Raw genomic sequence first — 19,252 nt, 5'->3', positions numbered from 1 at the left:
CTGGGTGTCTAACCTAGTCATGAAATAAGTTCCATGGTATTTAAAGTATTTTTTTTTAAGTTTTATTTATTTGAGAGAGAGAGAGAGAGAGAGAGAGAGCGCACATAAACACAAGTGGGGTAGAGGCAGAGAGGAGGACAGACAGAATCCCAAGCAGGTTCTGTACCATCAGCACAGAGCCTGATGCGGGGCTCAAACTCACAAATCATGAGATCATGACCTGAGACGAAATCAAGAGTCGGATGCTTACCTGACTGGGACAGGCGCCCCAGGTCCATGGTATTTTTGAAAACAATAGTGTTCATCCAATTGTTTTTGTAAAAGCGATGCTCTCTACCTCCCCAAGATGCTTCTTCACAAAAAGGCACATTTAATAAATCATCTCTTTGATTCAGGGACCAATCTGTTAAAGCAGAAGAAGATTTTGAGGGGCGCCTGGGTGGCTCAGTGGGTTAAGTGTCTGATTCTTGATTTCAGCTCAGGTCATGACCTCAGGGTCACGGGGTCAAGCTCGGTATTGGACCCTGTGCCGACAGTACAGAGCCTGCTGGGGTTCTCTCTCTCCCTCTCTCTTCCCCCCCAACCCCCAATAAATAAATAAACAACAACAAAGAAGATTTTGGAGGCACTGGGGCACCATTTCATAAACCGTCCCCTGCCGTGGAAGCCTCAGTGCACCTAATCCAGGCGTCGTAAAACACCAAGTGTGTGGTTTCACCAGAGAGCTGTGCCGTTGTTTCGAAACTAATTGGTCTGGATTAATTGCTGTCACGTAGATGTAGAGGGAACATTTCCTGGGAAGCAGCCACATCCCTACACTCATGTGGAGAATCTATCGGCACAGCCATTCCGCGGAAGCTGGCAACATGGATAAAAAGATTTTATCAGAAAAAGTCCATTTCCAGGAATTTACCCTCAAGGAATATTCGTGGTGGTGCCATGTATTCATTTAGGAAAATGCTGACCACTTACTGAGCTTCCCATAATGACAGAATTTGGATGGGGTGAAGCCTGTGCCTTTCGATCCTAAAGGGGTCCTTTCTATGTGATGGAGAAATCTGGTGGACAACACCGCCCTGTCCCTGGACCAGGAGGTACCAGGTGCCGCATTTAGGGAAAATGGGAGAAAACTGGGCTTGTGAATCACCAAAGCAGCAACTTTTTCTCCGCTTCATTTCCAGATAATCCACTTTGACCTAATAGCCAGGAAAAATCTGCAGTTAGAAGTTACAAATGAATAGGAATATTTTTGTCATTGGGCAAATAAGTACAATGCACTGTGTGTGTGTGTGTGTGTGTGTGTGTACATAGTAACACTTCCCCAAGGCAATCAAAAGTAACTGCAGAAAAGGTAGAAACAAGAAATGAAACATTTTCACATTATTTGAAGTACCATGAACATGGGACACTGCATCTTTGACAGTCCAGTTTAATCCCATTTTACAATTAGCATCTTTTTTTTTTAAGTTTATTTATTAGAGAGATTATTTATTTATTTATTAAAATTATGTATTTCTTATTAGAGAGAGAGAGAGAGAGAGAGAGAGCATGAGCAGGGGAGGGGCAGAGAGCAGAGAGAGAATCCTAAGTAAGCTCCACACTGTCAGTGCAGAGTCTGACCTGGGGCTCAAATCCACGAACTGTAAGATCATGACCTGAGCCAAAATCAAGAGTCAGACGCTTAACCGACTGAGCCACCCAGGTGCCCAAATCTTCTTTTATAGGCCTCCTTTAAATATTATTTATCCTATTACTTCAAATTCCTCACTCAGATTACTATGTTCAATGCAATGTTTACAGTAACTATGATGCACGGGGCACTGTGTCTGTACATTTTTGTTCTTCACCAAGTAAAAGATCTGGTCCCCATGCCAAAGGTTTTACAATCCGATTTAGTCTAGGCAAATAAAACATATAAGGGATTGGACCATAACCCCCCAAAATTATAGATATCAATGTATTTCTTATGGAACCCAACATTTTTTTAAAATAGTTGCTTTCATGAAGAAAAATTGGAATAAAACTCTGTTAGACAGAACATATGGGAATCTATCACCCACCTCATCCCAAGAGGGAAAATCCAGTTGGATATATTTTTTTTAGTTATGATTTGTTTACATTCTTAGAAGTCATGTAGTCCCTCCACACTATGCAGACTTAGCAAACATAAACCACAGTCATTTTTCTCCTTACTTACTTCACTCCCAACAGCAAATCATTACCTCCTCCAACCCCCAGGTTCAAAGTACTTTATCCCCAGAATATTTCCCCCCCAAATACAGAATATTTAGTCACATGCCCCGTCTTTATTCCTAACACAACTTAAGATAATTTACAAGACAATGCCTTGTTTCATGGTCCCCGGAAAACACAGAAAGCACTGCACTTTTATTTTTCCTTCTATTTCAGAAATGCTTGCAGCGAACTATGGTCCGAGGGCCAAGTCTACGCCATGACCTGCTTTCTGGAAAAGAAAAAAAAAAAAAAAAAGCCCATGCTGTGCCTTGACTAATTCAGTTGATAGAGCATGTGACTCTTGATCTTGGGGTCGTGAGTCTGAGCCCCATGTTTGGTGTGGAGCCTATTTAAACAATCAAGGAAAATACATTATAAGAAAGAAGGTAGAATAAAAACAGTTTTAAAAAGGCACATAAAATTTACCACCTTAAAATTTTATGTTCATGGTTTACTGTGTGTTGAGTATATTTACATTATTATGAAACAGGTCTTCAGAATTTCTTCATCTTGAAAAACCAAAATTCTATATCCATTGAACATGAACTCCCCATTTCTTGTCCCCTAGACCTCGGTAATAATCATTCTACTTTCTACTGCTATGAATTTGACTAACTCACATACTTCGTAGGAGTGGAATCACACCGTGTTTGTCTTTCTGTGACTGGCTTATTTTACTTAACAGAATGATCTTAAGGTTCATGCATGTTGTAGTATGTGACAAAATTTCCTTTTTTAAGGCTGAATAATATGCCATTGTATGCACAAACCATATATTTTTTTTTATCCATCCAGCCATGGACACATGAATTGCACCTACCTCTTGGCCATTGTGAATAATGTTCCAGCGAACATTAGTGTATCGATATCTCTTTCAGACTCTGCTTTCAATTCCCTTAGACATATATCCAGAAATAGAATTGCTGGATCATACAGTAGTTCAAGTTTTAATTTTGTGAGAAACCTCCATATTGTTCATAATGGCTGCACCATTTTACGATCCTACCAACACCGTACAAGGGTTCCATTTCTCCTCATCTTCCCCAGCACTAGTTATTTTATGTTTTTGTGTTTTTTTTAATTTTGTTCTTCTATCATGGCCATCCTAATGGGTCTGAGGTGATATCTTAATGCAGTTTTGATTTGTATTTCAGTAATGATTAGTGATATTGAGTATCTTGTCACATGCTTATTATCCATTTGCAGTTCTTCTTTGGAGAAATGTCCTATTCAAGTCTGCCCATGATATTGTTCTTGTTGAATTGTAGTTTTTTAAATATTCTAGATTTTTCCCCTTATTAGATGTATGATTTGCAACCATTTTCTCCCATTCTGTGGGTTGCCTTTTCACTCTGTTTCTTGCTTCCTTTTTTAAGATTGAGGTAGTTTCATTTGTCTATTATGCTTTGTCACCTGTGCTCTTGGCATCGTAGCCAAGAAATTATTGCCAAATGCAATGTCATAGATTTTTCCCCTATGAGTTTTATATTTTTAGGTCTCATACCCATTTTTAAGGTAAGGTCTAATTTCATTCTTTTGCATGTAAAAATTCAGTTTTCCCAACACCATTTGTTGAAGATGGTACTTTCCCCCACTGAGTGGTCTTGGCACTCTGGCTGAAGATCATATGACCATATATGCTAGGGCTTATTTCTGGGATTAGTGTTGGTTCCATTGGTCTATATGTCTGTCTGTATATCAGTTCCACGCTGTTTCGATACTGCAGTTTTGTAATATGTTTTAACATCAGGAAGTATGAGACCTTCAACTTTTTTTTTTTTTCAAGACTGGTTTTGCTATTCATGTCCCTTGAGATTCCATGTAAATTTTAGGATTTTTTTTTCTATTTCTGGAAAAAAAAATGCCATTAGGATATTGACAGGGATTGCATTGAACCTGTAGGTCTCTTTTAGTAATATGGACATTTTGCCAATATTAAGTCCTCCAACCGTGAGCATAGGATGTCTTTCCATTTATTTCTGTCTTCTTTAACTTCCAGTGCACAAGTCTTTTGCCTCCTTGATTAAGTTTGTTCCTAAGTATTCTTTTTGATGCTATGGTAAATAGTACACACACACACACACACACACACACACTGAGAGAGAGAGAGAGAGAGAGAAGGAGAGATAGAGACAGAGAAAGACCTTCTTTTTCTCTTGTGTCTGATATTGGTATTGCCACTCTGCTATCTTTTGGTTTCCATTTGCGTGGAATATCTTTTTCTCTCCTTTCAGTTTCTGCCTGTGTGTGTCTTTACATATGAAGTGAGCCTCTTGTGGACAGCAAATACTTAGATCTTTTTTTTTTGGTTTTGTTTGTTTTTAAATTCATTTTATTTTGTTTTTAGTTTCATTCAGCCCATCTTTGTCTTTCGATTGGGGAGTTTAATCCCTTTACATTTAAAGCAATTACTGATAGAGAATAACTTTTGCCATTTTACTGTTTTCTTCTTGTAGCTCTTTTGTTCTCCTTTTCCTCTCTCACGGTCTTCCTTTGTGTCTCTTTGATATGTATTATTTTAATATATAGTGACGTGCTTTGATTCCCTTCTGATTTCTTTCTGTGCATTTTCTATAGGTACCTTCTTTGTGGTTCCCAAGAGTGTTGTATAAGACATCATAAAGTTGTAAAATCTACTTTAAACTGATGACAACTTTAATCACAAGCACTCTACTCCTTTATATCTCTTCCCCCTCAAATTACATTGTTTTATATTATATATCAATTAGCAATAGATTTATATTTTTGGGCTTTGTCTTTTAAATTCCATATGCTAATTAAAAGTGACTTATACATCAACATTATAATTCTACAGGATCTTATATCTGTCCATATATTTACCTTTACTAGAGACCTCTATATTTTCATATGATTTTGTGTTGCTGTCTAGTTTCATTTCATTTCAAGTTGAAGGATTCCCTTTAGCATTTACTATAGGACAAATCTGGTGGTGATGAAATCCTGTAGCTTTTGTTTATCTGGGTAACATTTAAAAATTTTTTTTAATCTGGGGAAGTCTTTTTTTAAATTTTTTTTTTTTTTCAACTTTTTTTTTTTTTATTTATTTTTGGGACAGAGAGAGACAGAGCATGAACGGGGGAGGGGCAGAGAGAGAGGGAGACACAGAATCGGAAACAGGCTCCAGGCTCCGAGCCATCGGCCCAGAGCCTGACGCGGGGCTCGAACTCACGGACCTCACGGACCGCGAGATCGTGACCTGGCTGAAGTCGGAGGCTTAACCGACTGCGCCACCCAGGCGCCCCTAATCTGGGGAAGTCTTAATTACACTTTCATTTTTGAAAAACAGTTTTGTCAGATATAGTATTCTTGGTTGACAGCTTTTTTTTTTTTATTTTGTACATTGAATATGTCACCCCACCCTCTTCTGACCTACAAGCTTTCTGCTGAGGCACCTGAGAGGTGATAATCTGAGAGGAGCTTCCTTGCACATGATCAGCCACTTTTGTCTTGCTGCTTTTAAGATTCTCTTCATCTGTAACTTTTGACAGTTTGAATATAATGCATCATAATGTGAGCCTCTTTGGGTTTTTCACAGCTAAGTTTCACTGAGCTTCTTAAATTTGTATGTCCCTTTATTTTCACAAATTTGAAAAGTTTTGGGCCATTATTTCTTCAGATACACTATCTTCCCATTCCTCTCCCTTCTTCTGGGACTCTCATTATACATATATTAATCCACTTGATTGTATCCATAAGTTCTTTGGCCCTCCTCAGTTTTCTTTATTCTTTTTTTTGCTCCTCTAGCTTGGTAGGCTCAAATAGGCATAACCTGTTTTTGCAAATAAAATTTGTTGGAACATGGCTACACCCATTCCTTTATGTATTGTTTGTTTGTTTTTAATGTCTATTTATTTTGAGAGGGAGACATGAGGGGCAGAGAAAGACACAGAATCTGAAGAAGACTTCAGGCTCTGAGCTGTCAGTACAGAGCCTGACGTGGGGTTTGAACTCACGAACCGTGAGATCATGACCTGAGCCGAAGTCAGACGCTTAACCGACTGAGCCACCGAGGTGTCCCCATTCCTTTATGTATTGTAAAACCTTTTTGTACCTTTTGTATGGCATTGGCAAAGTTGAGTAGTTGCAATTGTTTGTCACCCCACAACAGTAAGTATGGTCAGCAAACCCTAAAATATTTACTATCTGGCCCTTTACAGAAAAAGCTTCTTAATCCCTGCCTAGAGCAGCATATCCTGTTTATGAAACAACAGAATATTTTTCATAGAGAGTAAGCACCCTAAGGATTCTGATTCTTTAATCCTCAAAGCAATGTCTTTTAATAAAAAATTTTTTCTAATGTTTATTTTTGACACAGAGAGAGACAGAGCATGAGCGGGGGAGAGGCAGAGAGAGAGGGAGACACAGAATCCGAAGCAGGCTCCAGGCTCTGAGCTGTCAGCACAGAGCCTGGTGTGGGGCTTGAACTCACAGACCGCGAGATCATGACCTGAGCCGAAGTCAGACACTCAGCCGACTGAGCCACCCAGGTACCCCTCAAAGCAATGTCTTATAAGAAGAAATGATTAAAGCATAGTAGAAAAGAAGAAAGAGTATCCTCTATGCTTCTGCTGAACTCTGATTATCCCACAAGGTCCAGACAGTTGCTGACTCAAGGGTTATATTTCCCCGGTCAATAAGCCTGCTTTACTCGGCATTCGCCATCTTTGGGAACCCATCAGGCAGTTATAGAAAAGTCAAGCCATGACATCTCAATCTGACATAGAACCACAGTCAAGAAAATCCTTGACTACTTCTCACTTTCATGACAAAAGCCCTTCAAAGAGATCAAGCTAGTTAAAACACGGCCACATTAAAAAATTCTCTTAAGGGGCACCTGGGTGGCTCAGTCAGTTAAGCATCTGACTTTGGCTCAAGTTCATGAGTTCAAGCCCTGTGTCAGGCTCTGTGCTGACAGCTCAGAGCCTGGAGCCTGCTTTGGATTCCGTGTCTCCCTCTCTCTCTGCCCCTCCCACACTCACACTCTGTCTCTCTCTCTCTCTCAAAAATAAAACATTAAAAAAAATTTCAAATTTAAAAAAAATTAAAAAATACAATATTCTCTTAAGACTTAAAGGGATTGACTGAGTTCAAAATGGCTTACAGGCCACATTGTCTAATTTTCTATGTTGGATACCTCCCTTTTATTGTATTCCCTTTTCTCATTTTCCATCCCATTTTCTCTTTATCTGAATGTGCTATTTTCCTCTTAATTATCCTCACCACTGCCTTTCCCCAACCAAATTCAATTCCTACATTTCAGTTTTCCCACATGTTGCATTACTTTTTTTTTCCTACTCCCCTTCCCATCTCCAGACACAATTATAACAATTACTGAAATAGAAAAGAGAATAAACAGGTTCTATTCTGGGGTTTGTCGATATTTAGCTTGGTATCTTAGAGATGTCTTTTTAGTCCATGGGTGTTAGATTAACCTATGACTGAGTACGTTGATCCAGGATCTCTAAGACACATCAGAAGTATGTGGGTAAGATAAAATGGAAACTACTTACTTCTCAGCAAGGAAAATAACAAGGAACAGGTGTTTCAGATGCTATGTGTGCAACATTTCACAGCAATACACCAGATGTATATGGGCAGATTATCTGCCGAGCTGCCAAAAAGGGGCACAAAGACATCTCCATCAAGGACTACAACCCAGGCGCTAGTCTCTTTTAGCCATGTTGCCAGACATGAATCCAGGGCCAAGGAAACTGGGTCTGATTTCACATCAACCACCATCCCTTGTTTTCTAGGAAAATATATTCTGTAGGCCAAAAAGGAAATAATTCTATGTGATATAGTTATTTTATATAATATATTATTATGTGTCATATATTATATAATATATAAAATGTAATTATGTAATGTAATACACAATGTTATATGCATTTTACTTCAATTCATAATATAATATACAAAATATTGTAATTATATAACATATATCATGCATTTTACTTCAATTACTTTTTAAAAATTTTTTTTAATGTTTATTCATTTTTAAGAGAGAGAGAGAGAGAGACAGTGTGAGCAGAGGAGGGGCAGAGAGAGAGTGGGAGACACAGAATCCAAAGTGGGCCCCAGGCTCTGAGCTGTCAGCACAGAGCCCGACCCAGGGCTTGAACTCACGAACAGTGAGATCATGACCTGAGCCGAAGTCGGATGCTTAACCAACTGAGCCACCCAGGCGCCCTTTACTTCAATAATGTTTTATTAGTTCGCCCCTTAATTTTAAGCATGCAGAAGAAGGTATGAATTGAACACACCGGTCTGCCATTCCTGACACTCTTTCCATTCTAGTTGAAATGCACCTGCCCCGAGCTCCCAATTCATAGAAGCAAGTAAGTTTTCCTCTGAACAGGTGCTTGTAACAAAACTTGAAAGCTAACCCAAGAGTGGTCCATCCATGGTTTATCCAGCGACTTAGGAGGTGGCCCAATTAACAGCAATTAATTACCTGCCAATTACTTGGTTTCCTCTGGAATTTTGAGTGAAAAAATATAGCCATGCTCAAAGAAAAGGGAAACAGGGGCGCCTGGGTGGCGCAGTCGGTTAAGCGTCCGACTTCAGCCAGGTCACGATCTCACGGTCCGTGAGTTCGAGCCCCGCGTCAGGCTCTGGGCTGATGGCTCGGAGCCTGGAGCCTGTTTCCGATTCTGTGTCTCCCTCTCTCTCTGCCCCTCCCCCGTTCATGCTCTGTCTCTCTCTGTCCCAAAAATAAATAAAAAAACGTTGAAAAAAAAAATTTTAAAAAAGAAAAGGGAAACAGAGAGGATGAGCAATGAACAGTAAAACTGCTGTCAGAGTGACCCTCTGAGCCTGAAGGGAGACAAAAAATGAGAGTGCCCCTCCCTTCCTTATGACCCATCAGTAGTTTCCCATTTATTTATTTATTTTTGAAATTGGCATCAGCCTTATATTTTGTTTTTGATAGACAGAAAGAGACAGAGCATAAGTGGGGAGGGGCAGAGAGAAAGGGAGACACAGAATCCAAAGCAGGCTCCAGGTTCTGAGCTGTCAGCACAGAGCCTTACACCGGGCTGGAACTCGAGGAGTGTGAGATCATGACCTGAGCAGAAGTCAGACACTCAACCGACTGAGCCACCCAGGCGCCCAGTAGTTTCCCATTGAAACTCACACGTCATTCTCCTGCCGCAAGTCTCCTAATATCTGACGTTTGCCCGTCTCTCAATTCTCATCTCTGTCTCTTCTGACAGTTGCTCCCCACTCTCTGATCACACTGAATCTTCTATTGTCTTTGTTCCTGTCTTGGAATACTGTGCTTCCTATTCCTTCTATCTAGGATTAACCTCCTTGTGTGGTTGGCCCCTTCTCATTAGTCAGATCTCCATTTAAAATAGTACTTGTCCCTGGGGCGCCTGGGTGGCTCAGTCGGTTAAGCATCCGACTTCGGCTCAGGTCATGATCTCGCGGTTTGTGGGTTCAAGCCCTCTGTCAGGCTCTGTGCTGACAGCTCAGAGCCTGGAGCCTGCTTCGGATTCTGTGTCTCCCTCTCTCTCTGTTCCTCTCTCCCTCCTGCTCTGTCTCTCAAAATAAATAAAAATGTTACAAATAAATAAATAAATAAAATAGTACTTGTCCCCTTAGCATCCAATCTACAATACGATTCTTCTCGTCATTCTCTACCCCACTGGCTGGTTTCATTCCTTCCTTGTATCCCCCTTCTCTGTGATTAGGTTATTTCCTGTTTCATGATCTACTTCCTGCCACCGGAATATCCTTCCATGAGAGAAGAGGAGACGTTAAGCATCTTCGGTAGGTGCTGCGCATGCATTGACTGAAATGGTGAATGGCAGAATTGTTTCTCAATTATCCACCAAATTAACAGAGTAAAATGACAATAAGTGAGTGAGACCCTAAAACCGCCATATGTGTGTTGGGTTTCTGACTGCAGTTTCAGGCCACGTGTCTTCTAACAGTCATCCCCATTTTCTTTAAAATGACCCGTACGGCTGGTCCTCGCCCCCAGAGAGTATCAGGCACGTGGGCCTGAGTGTGACTTTGGGCAGCAGGTGGTCACCTGCGGTCAGACCTTCCCCCCCAACAGGGCAAGTTCCACCGCTCGTGTTCGCCCAAATCCCTGTTCTGTTTTCAGTCCGCTCCATACCTGGCAGCAGAGAGCCCTCCTGCTTTGCGGTCCACGCCCGCACCAGATCCAGCTTCCCGAGGCTCAGCCGGGGTGCAACTCGCCAAGCAGTTGGGAGAGGAATTCAGAACAATTTTGCTCCGTCCCATTAAAACACTTACCAGATGCAGTTGTGTCAGAGGTAACAGAATGCTTGTGTGCATGGAAATGCCGGAGTGAAGCAACGCTATGTTCACTGAGTTTCAGGGATCCATTCCACTGGTTCCCTACTCGGAGAAGAGACAACTTTTGGGTCTCCCTGGGTAACTGGAGGAGATGAAGGCAGCACGGGGCTGGCTGGACGAAGGTGCTGGCAAATACAAACAGAACGGAGAAGACAGAAATGAGGCTGGAAAGGGAAGGAAAGTGTGATAAGGACCCAGTTGTCACCTGATCTCAGGGATGGGGGCAAAGATGTTTCAGTGATGATGCCACATTTCCAGCTTGAGTGACTGGCCCTTTAGAACCCCTGGCAGATAGACAAGTAAGGAGGGGCTAAATCACAAAAGCTGTTAATAGAGCCTATCACTTGAGAAGTAAAACAAATAGCCACATATATACTTGGTGTACATCGTAATTAATGTGGGAGTGATCAGAGATGAAAGAATAGGTTGGATAATGTTGCCTGTTGCCTTTTGGGACCCTCTCAGAGTTCCATGAACTTGCCTGACACTCCCACACTGCAGCTTGTATTTTAACCCAGAATCCTTGGGCTAGGTTACCAGGGGGAAACAAAAAAGCCAAGAAATGAAATGGAAGAGACATGCTCAATGAGTTTTAAGAAGCCGAACAAGTACAATGCCATGGAAACCAAAATGTGTAAGAACTTCAAGAAGGAGGGAGTGGAACATAGTTCCACTGTTTAAGATTTAAAGACCCAAGAGATTTCAAAACGTAGAACTGAGAAAAAGGTGATTGCATGTGTCATTAAATTGCCAGAGAGTCAATAATTAAAATCGCTATTATTGCACAAGACCTGACTGCATCTTTTTTGTTTCATTCTAGGGGATGGTATAATTCATATTTGGGAGAAAGCTCTATATTTATTTTTTAAGTTTATTTATTTGTTTTGAGAGAGAGAGAGAGAGAGAGAGAGAGAGAGAGAGAGAATCCTAAGCAGGCTCTGCACTGTCAGCATGAAGCCCGACATGGGGCTTGAACTTATGAACCAAGAGATTGTGACTTGAACCAGGATCAAGAGTTGGACACTTAACCGACTGAGCCATCCAGGTGCCCCAGAAAGCTCTGTATTTAAAGAATTACCTCAATAATCTTTTTGCGCATACATCTGCACAGAGAGCCTCTCCACCTTTAGAAGAGGGTTTGAAAAACAAAGAATGAAATTGCTCTACAGAGAAGGTGAAAAGATATTATAGAAAGAGAAGACAAAGGGCAGAGGGATAAAAGGAATAATGAAGCATGCGAGAATGAGCCGGGAAGCAAGGAAGGAAGACCCCCGGTGCCAAGGGAAGGGTCCTGAGAAGAGAGGAAGCTCACCTTCTATTATCAGAAATGACTACTGGGAAGCTAATATCTAATATTAAATTTAAATTGAGGTCCATATGGTACTATACTTATAATTGCCCACGATTACTGCCAACCTTGGAAAAAGTCTGCCATGCATGAGTTATTTTTTCGAGTTATTCACGAAAAATGGAAAAACCAGGGTGGTGTTCACCTCAGGGGGAGAGTGGGCCAGCAAGAGAAAAGGAATCCCCAGGGATGACAAGTGACATTTAAGAAGCAAACTGCTCAGTAGGCCAATCAAGATTTCTATTCCCCCTGAAATCTGCAGGAACACCAAAGGATAGTCTCATCTTGGTATGGGGCGGAGTCTCAAGTTGCCATATTTAGACATTAAAAGAAAGGGTGGTCTACAGAGTCTAGAGAAGCAGGTGACCCCTTTGGGCTCCAAGATTTTCACCATTTGTGTTGTTGTTTTCGTAACCCATACTGGCAACAGACGCCTGTCCTGACCCAAAAGCAAGCACTCGGGGCTTACTTAGTGTCATTGAAGGGATTGCGTGGGACTCCCCTCTGCTGAAAATAATCTCCCTACACTTCCTGAATGTCATAAATTACAGATTAATTCGGGGCTCTCAATTATTCCACCTTAGTGTAAAAATGATGGTCCTTCCTTTTAAAAGCTATCTGAGATTATCTGAAAATTTCGAAACCAGTCAAGTGGGGAGAGAGAAGAGAAGCCTGGACGTTCCAGCCTTGCCCAAGGCCGGGAGAAGGTTTTCCAGACCCTCAAGTGGCACTCATGCCCAGCGTGCGAGAAGTAATGGGGTGGAGCAAAGGGAGGCAAAAGTGATGGCACCCCAAATAATTCCACTTATTCAGAATCTCTGCTTAGAGCCAGATTGGTCTCCAATCGTCTATTTCCTCTCTCTCTCTCTCTCTCTCTCTCTTTTTTTTGGTGCCATTTCTGCTGCTCCACCCTTTATGTTCCATTCTCCCAAGACCATCTTCAATTACTTGTTTTAGCCACCCTTCCCCCCACTTTTTCCTTTCTCTAGATGTGGAAACAAGCAGCAAAAGGTGTGACACTTAAGCCATAGGAAAAGCGGGTGAGACAAGGATCGTGAGTCATCAGCCACTCGGCATTGTGACACCTCAGTCCTAGAAACTGAGTCCATTTGGCCTGGATTTCGACTCACGCCTCTGCTTGGTTCATAGGCAATCTGTCCATGTAGAGCCAATACCAGTAACTGCCACAGAGGACGGGCTTTGAGACTCATCCAAGGAGACGGCCACCTTGTCTTCTGAGTTTAGGTTCTCACCTCAACTGTTTATTCGTTCTTAATAAAGACTGCAGGATTAGAAGGGCAATCGCTTACTCTCTCACAAAGCAGCTCTTTCAGCTACAACAGTAAGTCGGAGGCCTTGTCTCGAGTTCTGATGATTATTAACATCTCTCTAATCTTCTGTGTTGTTCTGAATCCTCTCTGTGGAGAAAAAGAGGTTAAAAAAATGTAAGCAATGACAAAGCTTCTGCTTAGAACAGGTGTGAGTGATTCAAAACCCACAGCCCCAATCTGCCCTGTCGTCTCTTTTTATAAAGTCTAATTGGAACACGGCAATGCTTACCCATTGACGCACCGTGTATGGCTGATTTCACACCACAACAGCAGAATCGAGTAGTTGCAAAAGAGATCATATGGTCTTTAAAATCAAAAATATTTACTATCTAGCCCTTTCTACAAAAAGCTTCCCAGCTCACGACTGAAGCCTCACCTTTTCCCTTATAGACCTCCTTGAATTTGTACAGTTCTTTTCCATCAATCATGCTTAACCGGTTTACTGCTACAAGAATATGAATAGCGTGGGGACTAGCTGAAGCATGAATTAAAAATAAATATTCAGAATGTACTTAAACTTGAATGTACCAAAGTCAGCATGGCGATTCTCTAAATTCCCTTCGGCCATTTTGAACAGAGCACAGGGCTTCCAAAAATCTACAGATCTTCAGTGGAGTATGTTGCAAACATTACATAAGCTCTTCAAAGGTGTTCAGCTATTATTTTGCCAGCTCGAAGCAACACATCATTATCATGAGAAAGGATTATGATTTACGAAATAGTGCAGCAAAGCAAAAGGTGTAAATCACATCTGTACCACGAGAGGTATTTATAACACAACTGTTAGCAGCAACCCCCCCCCAAATTTCAAAACCCTTTAAACCACTTTAGCTTAGAGTGCATTTCAAATGCATTTTCAACCAAAGACTGACATTCGCAAGCACTTTAAAAAAAAAATGTAAGTTAGAAAAGAAATTCAAACTCTTTAAAATTTTTTAACTGAAGTGTAGTTGACATACATTGGTTTATGACCTAGTGGCTTGTGACGTAGGTATATGATGTAGTGATTCAACAATTCTATACATTACAAAATGTTCACCCCCTGTCACCATACAAGTTATTACAATATTATTGACTATTCCCTATGCTGTGCTTTTCATCCCTGGGACTTATTTTTTTTTTTTTACGACTTATTTATTTACAAGCTCTTAAAATTAGTATTAATATGGCATCTTAATATCTGTAATCCTACTTGGGAGTGTCAGACTTGCTCATTCACTGCATATTTTCTATAAACAGTTCCTTGACTACAATCTTTGAAACCTTCCCACAAAGTAGAAAAGAACTATATTCTTAAAAATAGCATTCTTCTTTTATAGAAAATGTCAATGTTGTAAGTTCTACGTTTTACAAAACAGAAATATGGTTGGAATAGTTTGAGTATGAAATCAATAAAATTTGGAAAATATTTTCAAATTCCAATGGACAGAATTATCTGAGGTTTTCAGGCCTGCTAATCTGATTTTTCTTTTTTTTAGTAAGCTTCATGCCCAGCACAGAGCCAAAGGTGGAGCCCAATGTGGGGCTTGAACTCACAATCTTCAGATCAAGACCTGAGCTGAGATCAAGAGTCAGACTCTTAACCAACTGAGCCATCAAGGCACTCCCATCTGAAATTTTAATACCAAGACTTTACGGTATCTGGCTTAATTCCTTAAGTATTTTTTTTTTACCTGTTTCTAAAGGCTATTGCAAACCAACACTAATGTGTGATGTAGCTCATTTTTTTTGCAATTTTTTCACTCATTATATAACAAACATATTGTCAGGCTTAAACATCCAGAATTGCTTAAAATTCAAAGAAACCAATTTAAAAATAATTTACAAACATGAATCTAAGTTAGAGAATGTTCAACTTTTAGTTCGATGTGGCTCAGACCTAAATTTAGCAAACTATAAAACAGCATTTCTCACCGGTTCCAAAGATGACCTAGTCCAAGGTTGGCTATCCTTCCAAGGTGATATGCCAAATCTTAAAGTGTTCACTCTTTACTTTAGAAGAGCCTTATTATTATGGCTTGAGGGAGGTTTTCTGTGTTTAAGAACTTAACTTTTTTTATTAAATTTTTTTAATTACTTATTTTTGAGAGAGATACAGAGGTGAGGGGAAACGGGGCAGAGAGAGAGGGAGACACAGAATCTGAAGCAGGCTCCAGGCTCTGAGCTGTCAGCACAAAGCCCGCCACGGGGCTTGAACCCACAAACCACGAGATCATGACCTGAGTCGAAGCCAGGTGCTTAACGGACTGAGCCACCCAGGCACTCCTGTGTTTATGAACTTCTTAAACACAAAGCAGTGATGGCCCCCTAATTCTGGTGTTCATTTACAAGCTTGCTGTTCATTTACAAAGTCCTTCTACACATATTATCTCATTCATTCTGGAGACAAGGGTATTGTTACTACCTATCTGACACAGATGTGGAACATGAGTTCAAAAAGCTAAGTTATAGGTCACACAGCCAGAAGGATACAGAGTCAGGGTTCAAAGCCACATCTTTTAACTCCAAGATCCAATGTTGCAAAAGAAGAAAAGATAGTTGGGTCTGGACAGGTATCAGGAGTCAAAGCAGCTGAAGCAGGCAAGCTGTGTTTGTCCCCAGTAAAGTCTGGGTATTGAAACAGTTGGACCTGTTGTTAAGTGAGGTTACAAAGTAGATTCACAGCGAGGAAGAAAGACAAACATCACAACAATATAAATACCAGTAAATGTGAAACAGAAGACTCAATAAATAATAGAGAATCAGAGACCCTCAGAAAAGGAGTAGCAAAAAACAAAGTGGATGACCGAAAGTCCTGGAAAAAAGCACTCAGAAAATTACAGGACACACACACACACACACACACACACACACACACACGGGAGAAGGCCATGTGATTGCCAGCCATCTCTGCAAGGTAGGGAGAGGCACGGAAAGGTTTTCCCTTATAGGTTTCAGAGAGAGTTTGATCCTGCTGACCCCTAGATTCCACACTTCTTGGCTCCTGAACTGTAAGATAATAAATTTATTTGTTTTAAGCAAGCAAGCAAACAAACAACAAACAAATAAAAAAACAGAATTGGGAGAACCAGGGAAAGCAGCAGCAAAAGAGATTCTTCTACTTATTTGTCAAGCCTTCTATTTTAATCTTATTTTATTTTATTTTATTTTATTTTATTTTATTTTATGTCAGGCACACCACTAGGTACTGAGAATGCGTTAACAAAATACTATCTTGGCTCTCTACGATTTCATAATATTGTAGGAAAGACAGAATGATGAGCAAGCGATCACCATACAAGGTGATAAATCACAGAGGGAAAGCCATATACAGAGTCCTGTGCAAGTACAGAGAAGAAATGATACAAGGACACAATGACAAGAGATAATCCTGGTAACTGCTTCACAGCCACAAGCTTTCACCTCGTTCTGTGAACATGGAGGTGGCGGCCGGACTGAAGTTTGTAGAGCGACGTGGTTGAGAACTCTTGGCTGGTTTATGGATGAGGAAGGCCCATAGGCTCCTAGTCATACCAACGTTTAACAGCAACCAATCACTAACCAGCTGAGACAGAATAAGTGAGGAAAACACAAAGGTGAGGTTGGGAAGTCACGTTGCCGGGAGGGAGGAATGAAGGAGGTCAGATCAATGATGCAAGAAAGTCCCAAAGATGAATTCCTGCCACTTCACAATTTTGCACCAGATCAATTCTGGTGCTAATTAACTAGGGGGATCATACAATACATTGACTACACCGGTTATTGAGAGTCAACGGAAGATCTGTCAATGATTATCCATGGCAATGGGGACGAATGGTTATCTTATATCAGATCTGTGGGAATGTGACCAGGCCATCTTTCTGAACCTCCATTCAAATGGGATAGTAATCTCTACCTGAGAGTTGAGAGCTTTGAATTAAACAACGGAAAAGAAAGGTATGTGAAATTCCTGGTTTGCTGTAGGCAACATATATTATTGATAAATCACTAATTAAAAAAAAAAAATCTAGGGTCTCTCCCAACTCCAACTTGGATGCCGCGCCATCAACACTCATTTGCTAGTCAAAAGCAGAGACCACAAGAGCAATTAGGACCTTTAGAAGTTCGGGAAAGGACTTGAGGACTCTGCTGGGTGAGACCATTCTTCATACGCTTCTGCCTGCCAAGGAGGCTGAAACATACCGTCGGTTTCCGAAACACAGAACACTGCAGGCTCTGCCTTGGAAACGGAGGTCATCCTAAGGGAGGCATCTCAGACACAAAGCCAGACAACAGCAGACACACAGGGGAATAGCTTTATGTTCGAATGAAACACCAAGCAATTTATAAGTTCTTAGGTCTGAACATCACAGACAATCCCTTTTTCCACGTCATCTTTTCCTTCGTCTGTGCTTAGTGTTTATAACGGCTATCCAGACACAGGAGATCAACTGTTCCAAATGACCAGATCTCATGTTTGCTTCTCTTTCATTTTACCACAGCCGCCAAGTAAGTGCTGCAAAATTATACCAAGGAGCAGGCAGACAGTTCAGCAAAGCCAGGGAAAAACATTATCTTCACTTTTGTAGGTGACCATCAGGTACCTGGGAGGCCTTCTACAGACGACTAGAAAATGCATCCACACCTCTTTTTTGATCTGATTTACGATTTGCATAGTTCATTTTACCATATGGCTCAAGGTTGAAGGCACAGTGTTGGGGAGAGGACAACAATTAGAGATTATCTCAATCTATGGTGGTCCTAAAACCCCACACTTGCAGCCCAGATGTATCTACTGTGATGTGTATAGGGCTTTTCTCATTGTGTATGCATGACTATTATAGTTTCTGCTACTGAGGATCTCTTGACCTTGACCGTGAATCTCTTTACCGCACAGTGTCTCTGCTTTGCTTCTGCCTAATGAAAACAACATTTTTTTCTGCACTCTAGAACAGGTGCTATAAAGAGGACAGACTTTAAAAACAAAATAAGGGGACTGGGTGGCTCAGCTGGTTAAGTGTCTGACTCTTGATTTCAGCTCAGCTCATGATCTCACGGTTCATGAGTTCAAGCCCTGCGCCGGGATCCCCACAGACTGCATGGAGCCTGCTTGGGATTCTCTCTCTCTCTCTCTCTCTCTCTCTCTCTCTCTCTCTCTCCACCCCCCATCTGCCCCTCCCCTGCTCACCCTCTCTCTCTCTCTCAAAATAAATAAATAAAACTTAAAAATTTTTTAAATAAATAAAATAAAACAAATTTACAGGAATAGATAATAGTAATGAAAGAGAAGGGAAACCATTTTCAAATCTTGTTTCTTCAATTAAATAGCTATAGGGCCCTGGACAGATAACCTGATTTCTCTGAGCCTTGGATTTCTCATCTATAAAATAAAGATATTGGGCCAACAGACACCTAAAATCCCTCTGGTCCTAGTGTCCCAGGTTTCCATCATTTGAAAGCCCAGCCCCTCAGATAAGCAGAGTGTGGGATAGTAGAATGCATTGCTTACACTCTGCAGACAGTTTTTTTAAAAGAAAAGAAAAAGAACACAGATCTTTATTCCTGAGATGACTCGTAGGCCTTTGGGGAGCAGACTTCCTCTCTTATGGAACAAAATGTTTTTTTTTCCCCTTTTTCTAAGCTTCAGAAAGATGCCATGTGCCTCTCTTGGGTGAGCATTTATTTTCCGGAATTAGAATTGATGTCAATGAAATGAAACATTCATCACAAGTGATAAAGACACAAATGCATTTGTCACAGCCTTAATAACATATGGCTATACTTCAAGCGGCTCTATTAACCCCGCAGTGACTTAGTGCCATTCTGGACCAACCAGAGCAAGTTCTCAAAGCAGCAAGCAGACTTCATCCTCTGGAGGCCGGTTCAATGCAAAAAATAATAATAGAAAGGAGAAAAAACAAAAGTAAGCACACATCACCAGGTAAATGTTTTAAAAACCTCATGAAGAAGAAGAAGGAAGGAAGGAAGGAAGGAAGGAAGGAAGGAAGGAGAAAAGGGGTGCCTGGGTGGC

The 19,252-nt window shown here is 40.9% G+C and overlaps 1 long non-coding RNA gene across 1 annotated transcript in view; it reads right to left on the bottom strand.

Annotated features, from left to right (window-relative positions):
- Positions 1–9,057: 9,057 nt before the first annotated feature.
- LOC132666686 (uncharacterized) overlaps positions 9,058–19,252 on the bottom strand; it is a 149,886-nt gene continuing 139,691 nt past the window's right edge. The window contains exons 4-5 of the long non-coding RNA XR_009604789.3: positions 13,243–13,350; positions 9,058–10,709 (exon numbers count right to left, since the gene is read on the bottom strand). This is a non-coding gene — a long non-coding RNA (uncharacterized LOC132666686). The remainder of the gene's footprint in view (positions 10,710–13,242; positions 13,351–19,252) is intronic.

Source organism: Panthera onca, chromosome B2, assembly GCF_046562875.1.
Source record: "Panthera onca isolate mPanOnc1 chromosome B2, mPanOnc1 haplotype 2, whole genome shotgun sequence".
In the NCBI taxonomy this organism is placed as follows: Eukaryota; Metazoa; Chordata; class Mammalia; order Carnivora; family Felidae; genus Panthera; species Panthera onca.
The sequence above is the reverse complement of the archived record's forward strand: the minus strand, read 5'-3'. Positions and strand labels throughout refer to the sequence as shown.